The 13772-nt window shown below is 40.1% G+C and overlaps 1 protein-coding gene across 1 annotated transcript in view; it reads right to left on the reverse strand.

The window, feature by feature from the left end:
• Positions 1-13772, reverse strand: part of LOC133422081 (uncharacterized) — a gene marked incomplete at both ends in the record, with an annotated part of 110622 nt that overhangs the window by 64527 nt on the left and 32323 nt on the right. The window lies entirely within an intron of this gene.

Here is a 13772-nt window from a genome sequence, read left to right on the forward strand (position 1 = left end):
CATGACTGGATGCTCGTCTGTGGTAACGTCCCCGTAAACACGTCATCCACTCGTCTCCTTCTGCATGAACTCTTGTATTTCCTGTTCCTCCCCGTGAAGGGCGGCGATGGAGCGCTGATTGCCTGTCCCCCTGCCGTCCTGCAGCACGGCGATGATCTGCAGGCACGAGGACAGCAGGCCATTATTCAGCCCTTAGATGTGCTGCCTCTTATCAGCGCGCAGGGCCGACTGAGGCAGCTGCTCTTGTCAACATGCCAGCACCCCGAAGTCCTCCAGGGGACAAGATTTGACGGCGCTGCTCAAACAAACCTGCAAAAAAAAAAAAAGGAGGAAAAAAATGAAAAGGCATACACAAACAGGCCGTGTCTCCCAGACAGGCGGCGTCGTGGTCTTGATGGCGACACACATGCAGTTCCCGCCATTCAGCGGCCCTGGCTCTCCGCGGGGGCCGATGTCAACACGGAGGGCGAGGAGGAGGCGGGTGACGGGTGACGGGTGCAGAACTAGGATGACAACCTTTGGTGAATAAAAGCAAAAGAGAAGAATAAGATAAAGAAATAAAACCCACTTCTGATCATGTTGCCATCTCCAGCTCAGTGGGAGGGGCTTGTCACTGCGACTGACATGTCATGTGAGCGTGTAGGTTCCTCGTCTTGTATTAAAAAATAATCAGATGCGCCAACATTAAAGCTTCTGGGCTGAATCCATCCAGGAAGCATTAGACGTTGCAGTTCCTTTTGGGGGACAGATAATCGCAGGAGCCTAGTCTTGATTCAGTCTTAGAGACCTGGGGCCTTCTCAGGTCTTAGAGACCTGGGAAGGCCCCATTTATAGGCCTCATTTATAAAGCTCGCTTGCGCACAAAACAGGGCTTGAAAGATGCGCAAGCCACCTTCTACGCAAATGTTCGGATTTATAAAGAAAAAACTAACCGAAAAATGTGTGTATCTTCACACCAACCCTGACCCTCCCGTAGGAACAGTCTGAAGATATGGGGAACTGGCGACGCAGGCGGTGAGGTGGTGAAATGAAGCCAGATTCATGTCATACTCTTAATGTCATCACATATCAGACTTATAATATAATAGCGCTGATCGTGTCCCCATGTGTGCGCGTGAAACCTTTACCGTGTTAAAACGTGTTAAAACGACGCAGAGCTACGCCGTAGGGTACGCTAGCGACGCGCACCTACGCCATAGGCTCTGCATTAGTGTAACGCGGAACCATAAATCAGCCTTGAGCAGCACTGAGGGAGGAGAAGGGAGAGGGGAGGAGGGGCTGCCGTCCCGTCTTCGCATCGTCTTCGCACAGAGTGTCTTGATGATTTGCAATTACAGGCTGAGCCTACCATTAGTTTTTAAACTGTAAAAAGTGGGGGGGACAAAAACATGATTTTGAAAAGTGGGGGGGACATGTCCCCCCTGTCCCCAGTGGAAATTGCGCTGTGGCACTCATGGCGTTTAGCGCAGCAACGGCGTGCTGCCACTCTCTCGCTTTATTTTATACTATTTATATCCTTTTTCTACTTTTACTGTGACCACCAAATAATGTGGTTTTCCTGTCCTCCACCTCATCCACAACATCTCGATTTCATTCTCCGTGAAATTTAGTAGCAGCAGAAACAGACTGCAGGCAAGCGCTGTGCATGCTCAGCAGGCTCATTCATATGCAAATACTACTTTTCATTGCCCATTCATGGTAGAAAGTGGGCGTGTAGAGGGCGGGATATGAGGCAAATTCACCTGCACAACCTTCCAGCTGGACTGTGATTTATAAAGCGAACATTGCGTGAAGATGTGCGTGCAAGCGGTTTTATAAATCAGGACTTTTTTTTTGCGCCCGCCATTTTCGGCTTTTGGGTTTACGTGCACTTTTAGTATGAATCCTACACACTCTTTTATAAATGAGGCCCCAGGACTGGTCGCTGTTTGTGTCTCAGCCTGTTCCCGTTTCTGTTTGTGTGTTTTCCTGTGTTTCTCTCATTTCAGACATGCAGCGGATGCCACCTCTCAACACCCCCTTATCCCCTTCACATATATGTTTAAAAAAAAGATTAAAATGCATATATATGCTTTAAGTTTTACCAAACTTGGTATTAACCATATGCAGTAGGGGTGTAACAATATATTGTGCCACAAAATTTCACGATACAAAAACGTCACGATACGTGTCGTGGAGGTGACAAACTGTATCGCGATATTGGGTTATTAATATTAATATATTGTGTTTACTAGTAACGCGCATCCGACCGCGCCTCGACCCGCGGACGGAAATCTTACTACGCTCAGAAGAAACTAGTACCGCTTTGCGTCCCGATCACGGGACTCTTGCAGGGTTTTGAGCTCCGAACTTTTACTTCTAAGGTGAGCAAGAATCAATATTTTTTATGATGTAAAGATTGAGTTTGGGACTTTTCATAGTTTATTTATTTACTTTTATTTATTTATTTAATTTTAGTTGTTAAATTTCTGGAAAAGAAAAAAGTAAAATCATACATGAGAGAAACTATTCAGTTTGTGGCAAAATATTTGTACTTGTATGAAAGTGAAGATGCATAATGCAAACCTGACATTTACTTTTAGTTCAGTTTGTGTAAAATGGTTGGCCTGGCTTTCTCTTTAAAACTTAAACTGTTATAAAGCATTACAAACTGTAACAATAGGACAAACACACAGCATTGTTTTGTATTTTGTGTCTTTCAAATAAAAGACATTTTTTCCAGTCATATGTTCCTCATTCAAGGTTGTTTAAAAAATACTGCTATAATATTGTATCATTATCGTCACATTGTATCATCGTATCGTATCATCAATATCGTGTATCGTACCGTATCGTGAGATTAGTGTATCGTTACACCCCTAATATGTAGACAAGGGAAGAAAAAAAGAAGAAGTTGCAGTTCCTCCACCGACCACCAGGGTCAGTGACTGCGTTTCCATGCATCAATAACCCTTTTAAAACCCGAATATTGGCAATAACCCGAATTTGCACAGCCATGTAAACACCAATATCCCCTTTGAATAACCCGGATTTGCTCATATTCCAGTTTTTAAAAACCCCAATATGACCCCTGGGTTACTCCTTTTAAACCTGAATATTGGGTCATGTAAACACCAAACGGAATATCCCCATCAAAGGAACATGAATTAGTTTTCTGCACATGCTCTGTTCACAAGGAATCCTGGTCTTTTGAGTCCAGGAAGTTCTTCTAAACACGGAGAAACACAAGACCAGGAGGAGACTAATCACTTCATAAATGTAATGAAGGATATGAACATTTCTGCATTTGTAGACGGTAGAAAGTACCGGGATAGAAGATTTACAAGAAGGTGAGAGAAAAGTTGCGCGAAGCAGCATTTGTTTTGAGTTTGGATACAGGAAGAAGAAGCAGAAATGACGCTAATTACACCATTACGTTCTCCGCGCGTCGCTGGTTTGATCCAGATATCCTGAATGATTAATTACCATGTAAACAGGGAGAACCCTGTTTGCTCACGCATGTAAACGGAATATTCCGAATGTTTCAGTAACAGGAATATTAGCAATAACCCGAATTTTGACTGCATGTAAACGTAGTCAGTGACCTCCCTGTTGAAATGTCACAATCTGATGAACTTTATCTCATCAGAAACACATAAACATCATCAGGCGGTGGAAAATCATTATTACTTTTACGCTGCAATTAGTTTCACCGGGTGAATCTGAAGATTTCTGCTGCCGTCTCTCTCAGATGGGAACGTTTCACCACACATCACTTTGAAATGACTGCTGAGTTCACTCCTGGGAGACGTAAAAACACTGATTTAGAGATGTTTTATTTTCTCGTGGAGCTTTTTAAAGACAAGAGTCGATCTACTGACTCGCAGCGAGGCCGAGATGGGTGATTCAAGGATCCTGCAGAGTTACTTATTGGTTTATTTTGTTTTTCTGTTTAAAGCTGGAGAGAATTGTAAATCATATCAATTAAAACAAATATGATGGTTTTAAAGCAGTATTTCAGAGGCTGGATTTGTTTGGAAGAGTAGAGTAATGTACACTCACTAAAGTATTCAAATTAAGGTAATCAGCGATAGATTTAAAGAATAATAATAATCTGTTCTCTGGTTCAGGGGATTACATGCAGGAATCTCACAAAGTCCTTCAAATATTTACAAAAAGTGCTGCTTGGAGGGAAAATCTAGAAAAATATAAAAACGCTTCCAACACAAGACAAAACTTACAACATGACAACTGGAAACCAGTAAAAGAAAACAGGACACGGAAACAACCGGGAAGCAGATTTTCAAATTAATAATTTAAAAAAATTAAAGAAAACGAGTCAAACCAACTGAAAGTTTAAAAAAACAAAAAAACTCTAAAACATAACATAGACCATGACGCCTTCAACTTAATAAGTTTTTGCTTAAAACTCAATATATGTACCTCAAGTGACCACAGGGGGCGCTTGAAGCCAGTTATCTGCACATTTTGGTCTTCATGGTTAGAATTCACATCCTCGACAAGTGTATTGTATTGTATGTATTTATATATCTATATATCCTATATATAGATATATAAGTATAAAAATTTTAGACCACAAACCTGTTCATAATTAGGGCCGTTGTCGTTGCATTGCCGTCTTTAGCTACTTAGCATTTTTTACCAAGTGGGATCTTGTAGATGAAAAAATAAAGTTGTAAAGTGTTCCAGACCTGGGCAACAACAACAACAAAAACAATTAAAGCTGCAAGCAGCGATGAACGGGCCCTCACACCCTTGTGCAGGTTCAGGCTGCAGTGGAAGCTTGTATGACTTGATGTAGATTCTTCAGACCTGGACATTTAGCGGATGACACCACCCACGACTCTTTATATCAAACCATTCAAAAGTTATGGCAGAAAGTAGGAACTATCAGATATCAACCAATCAGAAGAAGGGGCGGGGCTAATTAAGGCCAATGAAGGTCAAGGACTCAATACCGAGTCAGATGACACCACCCACGACTCTTTATATCAAACCATTCAAATGTTATGGCAGAAAGTAGGAACTATCAAATATATAGGTGACGGCAGGCGACGGCAGGCAACGACCGCAGGCGACGGCGGCAGTCCCAGCCTGTTCTGGTGGTGGTCCCGGACACACCTGAGCCGGCACCAAGGCTCGTGCCAAGGACCCGGTGTCCCCCAAAGCCGGCCCCTAGGATCCTGTCTGCCCCCAATGCGGCTCCCCGGACTCGGTCCACCCCGTCCCTAGAAACTGCCCAGTCCGTCCGTCTGCCCAGCCCCCTGAACTTTCTCGCCAGTCTCCCCGGCCTAGTGCCCAGGCCCCCCTGAGCTCTGTGTGTTGGCCTGCAGATGCACCGAGCAGCTTCTCCCAGACAAACCGCCAACTCCCCCCAGACCGTGGCCAGGGTTCTTGTAAAGTCTGTGGTTATTTCTAATCCCTTCTGCAGCCTCTCACCGCTCCCTCGGCGGTGGACTTTCATTTTATCCTCTTTTGTTGAAACTCCCATGCACATGACGTCTGTCCGAATTCCAGAAATGAAAGATTTGCAGATTAAGAGAATAATACAATGTTCTCTCCGTACGATGGACCATGAGTCCGGGCTGCACGTCTTTCATCCCAGAGGTGAGAAGCCTCCACTTATCTGTCACACTGAAAGGAAAGGAATTACATAACGGAAGACATGTGGAGGAATCTTCATGTGATATTGAACCTCAGTGGTTGGTCTGATTAATTAACTTCAATATTTCCTGATACACTTATAAAGATGTGAATTGCTTCTCGTCATTCTGATATTCTTAATGGTGTATTTTGCAGATGAATCATCGATGATGATGGAAGGTTAGAAGTGAAAAGGATTTATTGCTAAAAGAAGCAGGATCGATTGACTTGTCTGTTTGCAGAAAAGTCTTTTTTGCATGATGGGATGTCAGCAGATTCCATTCTTTTACACATTTATTCTGGCAAAAGGTGGAGCAGCGGGTTCCTTCCTAATGAGTTCTGGGTTGAGTTTACGTCTTGTTCCAGGCCCCGTTTACACGTAACAAAATCGGTGGAGTTTTCAAGCGTTTTGGCTGTTCGTTTACACGAAAACGAAGTTCAAAGTCTCCAAAACCAATCATTTCTGAAAACTCCGGCCAAAGTGGAGATTTGCAAAAACTCCATCTTCACGTTTGCTTGTAAACGGAGGGAAACGGACATTTAGGCTTCAGAAAACGTCACATTATGCGACAGAAACGTCACCAGCATCATGAGTGCGACCTGTGTTTACAATTTGTTTGGCCACCGTCAAATATTTTCTTGTATTTTACCTGTTTTATATTCTAAAGTCACACTTAAAAGTAACTCCACTTCTCTGTCACTCCAAACGAAAGACTCTCGTTCATCTTGGAAGTAACTGGAAGTTACTTGTGTCATTTGTTGATGTTTTTTTCCAGGATTCTGATTGGCTAGCATGACTTTATGCTTCTCGTTACACTGCCCCCTGTAGGTTTTGCTGCTCATAGCACCTTGTAGCACCCTATAATGTAATAATTTCCTGAAAATGTAATAACACCTGAAAATGTAATAATATTTGAATTTAACTCAATTGAAAATGTAATAAAATCCAATAATGTAATAACTTCACCAATAATGTAATAAAATATCCTGACTGATATTGTAATAACATTTTTACCGATAATGTAATACCTTATTACATTATTGGGAATTTATTACATTTTCAGGTGGGTCTTTTTTTTTTTTTTTTTCCAAAACTGATAAACTTGACAAATAATGTAATATATATATGCTAATTTTCAGTCCAGAGTTCTACATTTTGTGTTTTAAGTATCTAAGAATGTTATATACGCTGGATTTGAAACACCAGAATGACTATTGGGTTAAATTGCAGATTTTGATTAGCATATAATAAATTCCCAATAATGTAATAAGGTAATACATTATTGGTAAAAATGTTATTACAATATCTCTCAGGATATTTTATTACATTATTGGGGAAGTTATTACATTATTGGGTTTTATTACATTTTCGATTGAGTTAAGTGCAGATTTTATTACATTTTCAGGAGTTATTACATTTTCAGGAAATTATTACATTATAGGGTGCTACACACCTTAACAGCGTATTTATGCAGGTTCATGTAAATGATGGTATTTTTCAAAACATAGAGGGGGAAATATCCGTTTTTGTAAATACCCGGCTATGTTTTAACGTGGCCTTAGTTGAAAATCTGTTTCCTTGCGTGTGCTTGTGAGTTTGATTGTTTGCACCTGTGTCTCGTCAGCCCAGTCTCTGGGTGTCCCAGCTGTCCGTCCTCCCCGCTGGTTCTTCACAGTTTGTGTGTTTTCCCCGGAGCGGAGGTAGTTTGAGCTGTTTCGTTTTCGTGTTTTTAGGGTTTCTGTCAATCAAGTACGACGGAGTATTAGGGCCAAACTAAGAAAAAAAAAATTGAAATTACGAAAATAAAGTCATAATAATATGAGAATAAAGTCGTAAAATTACGAGAATAAAGTCATAATGTTGCGAGAATAACGTCGTAATATTACGAGAATAAAGTCGTAATATTTTGAGAATAAAGTTGTAATATTACGAGAATAAAGTCGTAACATTAAATATATTATAAATATATAAATATAACTTCACAAGATGCTCAATATTTAACATTTTAACACACTCTTCCTGTTAGAGTTCTCATAAATTAACACTTTATTCTTGTAATATTACGACTTTATTCCCATAAATTACGACTTTATTCTCGTAATATTACGACTTTATTCTCGTAACGTTACGACTTTATTCTCGTAATATTACGACCTTATTCTCATAATATTACGACTTTATTCTCATAATATTACGACTTTATTCTATTACGACTTTATTCTCGCAACATTATGACTTTATTTTCGTAATTTTACGATTTTATTCTCATTATATTATGACTTTATTCTCGTAATTTCCCATTTTTTTTTGTCTTAGTTTGGCCCTAATACTCCGTCGTAATCAAGTGACCAAAATCGAGCAAAAAAAGTGGGTCAATTCGAATCTCCAGGGTCATCAGTCGCAAACTATGACAGGTGTGCATTATGGGTAGACCGCGGACCGCTACCATTTTAGCTTTATAAATCTCTGCTTCCTGTTGAAGGTAACAAAAGATTCCTTGTGTCACATTATATTTGAAAAGCCTTTGACCTGACACAGACATTGTGGTAAAACCGGAAAGAAAACCTTGTCAGTACCTTTTTTTATTTCTAAGCGTTGGTTGAAATCTCAACCTTTTCTGTCTGAAGAGTAAAAATAATCACTTTCCACATATTGAATCTCCACTTTAAGCCCTCGTCCTGGTTTTACACGGCGTGCAGCATCAGATCTGCTGCTGGAGCTCATTTTATGCCTCGACAAGGCTCGACAGTATCCATTTGGAGAATCTATCAAACACTGGAGCTCACATTTAGGAGGGGTTGGGGGGGAACTGGCAAATGTGTTTCTTGAGAGAAAAATGGCCCCAATTCTGTCCAAGAAAAAGGAAAAAAATGTTCAACAAAACCTCAACGGGTATCTCTCTTCTGAAAATAATCTTCAGTGATTCCTGTTTTGAGTATTTTATTTCTTTGCAGACGATAAGAACCTGATATTTACCTATTTAGCTCCTCATCAACGAGCCTCCAGGAATTCGACCAATCAAAAAGCACAGGAGCTAAATTCTCTCATTTTCAGGAAGACACGTTTCCCGTGATGCTTCCAGGCTTTTGGAGTCATGCAGGGGGGAAAACTAACTCCGGGGAGGCGGAAGATTACCATAAAACGTCTGAAAACGAGCGGAACATGGACAGTTTAAGTTGACCCTGCGCAGATATTAACCATGTCATTCGCCAGCTGTGTCCGTGACAGAGTGATGGAGGCCGAGGCTAAAAATAGCAAGTACTCAAAGAGGAAGAAACCATCTAAAATTAAGTCCTGTTGAATCACACAGAAGTCAAGTTTCGAAGGAAGGGAGCCTGGAGCGTGAAGCTGAGTCTGTCCAAACAAAATCTGGAGGGAGGAGCTGTGAGGTTATTTGAAGTCTGCTGCGAGATGCAGGATATCAAGTCGTGATTTACGCCTGGTCTCATCCTGGTTGGGGGTTTTTCCAGCTCTTCTACGCTCAACGACCAAACTAGTACCAGAGGTGTCAAGTAACAAAGTACAAATACTTTGTTACCTTACTTAAGTAGAAATTTTGGTTATCTATACTTCACTGGAGTAATTATTTTTCAGACGACTTTTTACTTTTACTCCTTACATTTTCACGCAATTATCTGTACTTTTTACTCCTTACATTTTAAAAACAGCCTCGTTACTCTATTTCATTTCGGCCTTTAATAAAAACTATCCAGTTAAATTGCTCCATCCGGATAGAGTGAATTTGGTTGTGGTTGTTTCAGATGTTCTTGTCCAGTTTTGTTCTTACATCCGTTCCCTCAGATTCCTGCAACTAAACTTGGATGTACATTCCAATAAAGGTTAGGATAAATGATAACATGGCTCTGAAGTTTGACTTTTTGCACCATTACAATACTTATAGGAACTAGTCATCATATCTGCTGCTCTCTGAAACACATGTTAATGCTCAATAGTACACATATATGGTTCTTTAATATATTTACATTATACTAAGATACATTCATTTTCAATGGCTTTTGTCCTTAATGGCTTTTTTCCCCCTTACATTACTTTTACTTTTATACTGTAAGTAGTTTTGAAACCAGTACTTTTATACTTTTACTTGAGTAAAAAACTTGAGTTGATACTTCAACTTCTACAGGAGTATTTTTAAACTCTAGTATCTATACTTCTACCTGAGTAATGAATGTGAATACTGAAGACACCTCTGACTAGTACCAACAAAACAGATGCAGTGAGACGTAAAGTTGCTATCGTCAATGAAAATTATGACTAAATATCATTGTCGAACATTTATCACCTGAGGAAAGCGAGACGCAACGAAAATGCTGGTCATGTGACGATAACGATAATTAAATATATAAAACATTATCGTCGACGAATAAAAACGAGATTAAAATGTAGATTACAAAATAAAAACTATTGCATTTTCCAGACTGTAAGTTGCACCGGAGTACAAGTCGCACCAGCCACAAAATGCATAATAAAGAAGGAAAAACCATATATAAGTCGCAACCTGGCTCCAATCAAATCTTCATCCTCGGTGTCACTTTTAAACAACTCCGCTAACTCTGGAGGTAGAAGATGCAGCACTTCCTCTTCCACGCCGCTTACGTCAGACTCATCGTCAGTTGCAGTTTGCCCTCTTGCGGTTTAGTGTGAAAACAACATGTGAAATGATAAAATAATAATAATGTGTTAATAATTTCACACATAAGTCGCTCCAGAGTATAAGATGCATCAAACTATGAAAAAAAACGCGACTTATAGTCGAGAAAATACGGTATGCTAAATTATGTGTCTTCATTTTCGTTGACCAAAACGAGACAAAATTTTCTACCAAAGATCCTTAATGTCCATGTTTTCAGTAGTTTCTCTGGTTTAATGTCCATGTTTTCAGTAGTTTCTCTGGTTTAATGTCCATGTTTTCAGTAGTTTCTCTGGTTTAATGTCCATGTTTTCAGTAGTTTCTCTGGTTTAATGTCCATGTTTTCAGTAGTTTCTCTGGTTTAATGTCCATGTTTTCAGTAGTTTCTCTGGTTTAATGTCCATGTTTTCAGTAGTTTCTCTGGTTTAATGTCCATGTTTTCAGTAGTTTCTCTGGTTTAATGTCCATGTTTTCAGTAGTTTCTCTGGTTTAGTTCTGCTGGGTGACGTTAGTCCTCGATCCCAGTCGCTGCAGCGGGGAATCAGATCCAGAAGATGCAGCTGCAGAGTAAAGGCCCTGACACACCAACCCGACTTCCCCCGCTCTCTGCCGACTGCTGTGTCGGCTCGCGTCGCCTGTGTCGGGCTCTGTCGGGCTGGGTCGGGCTCTTTGAACACGCTGCAAATACGACACCCGACGGCGGACTAGCACGTACGTTCTGCGCATGCGTGAGAGGTAATTCCCCTCCATACCAGCAGGCAGCAGTAGTCTGTATTCAGGGGCTCAAGGAGGAGGACAGCGCTTTTTTTTTTCAAAGCTTTATTGAGAAAACAGACAAACAAAACTCTTTGGAGAATTACCGCTACTGAAATAAATCATTTAGGAAGATAAATGTTGGTTTAATAGATGAAATCTAACAGTTGTAGCTACGCCTGTTAAGACATTTGCTCCGAAAATTTCGGGATTTCTGCCTGCCGGCTCAGGAGCTGATTTATGGTTCCGCGTTAAATCGACGCAGAGCGTACGGCGTAGGGAACGGCGTACGGCGCGCGTCGCCGCGTAACCTACGGCCTAGGCTTTGCGTCGGTGTAACCCAGAACCATAAATCAGCCTTTATTCTGGCGCGGTTTGTAAAAGACAAGCGAGTGATTATATACATTCACTGAGTGAATATTATGAAAGTAAAATATTTATTTCTTGCTAGAAATGTAATCAAAACGCATTTTTATGCAGAAACTAACTTAAAATATTGATTTTATTCATAAGAAATGTCCGCCATGTTTTTTTTTTTATTCAGTCCGCAAATGACGACGAAAAGCATTCTGGGAAATTCACATTCAACATTTTGGGTTGCCGACCCCTGGTCCAAACTAACCTGGAAGGGTCCAGATCCAGATCTTATTCCAGGCGATTGCAGCCTTGTTCCGTGTAACCGATTCCTGCAGATTCATCACTGGCCGTGGAAGCTGCAGAGCCGCAGGAACAGGCCGGGCCTGATGTTCCCACATAAATCTCACGGCGTTACGAGCGGGAACAAGTTGAGCAACTGTGCTGAACGCTGGAGAAAATAAATCATTCATCGCCTCCAACCGCGCGGCCGGCCCTGGCGGCCCGGGGAGCGGCGGAGGTCGACCCCGGCGGTGCTCCGTCATCGGCCCGGTTATCTGGCGGGGAGGTGGTGGTTTATCGTGTAACGGAAAGACCTGCAGATGAAATCTCAGGAATAAAACTAACTGCCTCTCTGTCGGAGGAAACGCTTATTTCCTGCCGTGAGTCGTTATTTTACTCCCGGATGTCTGCAGGAGGAAGTAGCGCTCCCTCCTCACCCCGTTCACGCCTTATCATCGCCTTCAGAAGAAGAGGCCAATTTGCTGAAGTGAGCGGCGACGGCGTGGAATTGGTTTCAATTAAGGTGTTACCTGCAGATATTCTTTCCTCTAGATCAGAGGTCGGCAACCCAAAATGTAGAAAGAGCCATATTGGACCAAAAACACAAAAAACAAATATGTCTGGAGCCGCAAAAAATGAAAAGTCTAGTATAAACCTTAGAATGAAGACAACACATGCTGCATGTTTCTATATTAGTTAGAACTGGGGGAAGATTTTTTTTTTTCATTATGCACTTCGAGAAAAAAGTTGAAATGTCGAGAAAAAAGTCAAAATTTCATGAAAAAAATTTCAAATGATGAGAAAAAAGTCGAAATGGCGAGATTAATGTTGAACTACAATCTCGAGAAAAAAGTCAAGAAAAAAGTCAAAATGTTGAGAAAAAAGTCGAAATGTCGAGAAAAAAGTCAACATTTTGAGAAAAAGTCAAAATGTCGAGAAAAAGTGAAAAATTTTGAGAAAAAAGTTGAAATGTCGAGATTAAAAAGGAAGAAAAAAAGGGAAAAATAAGAAAAAAAGGAAAAAAATAAGAAAAAAAATAAGAAAAAAGACGAAATGTCGAGAAAAAAGTCAAAATTTCATGAAAAAAATTTCAAATGATGAGAAAAAAGTCGAAATGTCGAGATTAATGTTGAAGTACAATCTCGAGAAAAAAGTCAAGAAAAAAGTCAAAATGTTGAGAAAAAAGTCGAAATGTCGAGAAAAAAGTCAAAATTTCGAGAAAAAGTGAAAAATTTAGAGAAAAAAGTCGAAATGTCGAGAAAAGTGAAAAATTTTGAGAAAAAAGTCGAAATGTCGAGATTAAAAAGGAAAGGAAAAAGGAAGAAAAAAAGGGAAAAATAAGAAAAAAAGGAAAAAAATAAGAAAAAAAATAAAAAAAGAAGGAAAAAAAGAAGACAAAAAGGAAAAAAGAAAAAAAATGGGGAAAAAAAAGAAGTGGCGCTCCCTCCTCACCCCGTTCACGCCTTATCATCGCCTTCAGAAGAAGAGGCCAATTTGCTGAAGTGAGCGGCGACGGCGTGGAATTGGTTTCAATTAAGGTGTTACCTGCAGATATTCTTTCCTCTAGATCAGAGGTCGGCAACCCAAAATGTAGAAAGAGCCATATTGGACCAAAAACACAAAAAACAAAAATGTCTGGAGCCGCAAACAATGAAAAGTCTTGTATAAACCTTAGAATGAAGGCAACACATGCTGCATAAATCTATATTAGCCTACATGTAGTTAGAACTGGGGGAAGATTTTTTTTTTCATTATGCACTTTGAGAAAAAAGACGAAATGTCGAGAAAAAAGTTGAAATGTCGAGAAAAAAGTCAAAATTTCATGAAAAAAAATTCAAATGATGAGAAAAAAGTTGAAATGGCGAGAAAAAAGTCAAAATTTCGAGAAAAAGTCAAACTGTTGAGGAAAAAGTCGAAATGTCGAGAAAAAAGTCAAAATTTCGAGAAAAAGTCAAAATGTCGAGAAAAAGTGAAAAATTTAGAGAAAAAAGTCGAAATGTCGAGATTAAAAAGGAAAGGAAAAGGGAAGAAAAAAAGGGAAAAAATAAGAAAAAAAGGAAAAAAATAATAAAAAAAAGAAGGAAAAAAAGA

Source organism: Cololabis saira, chromosome 21 (genome assembly GCF_033807715.1).
Source record: "Cololabis saira isolate AMF1-May2022 chromosome 21, fColSai1.1, whole genome shotgun sequence".
NCBI classification, from domain to species: Eukaryota; Metazoa; Chordata; class Actinopteri; order Beloniformes; family Belonidae; genus Cololabis; species Cololabis saira.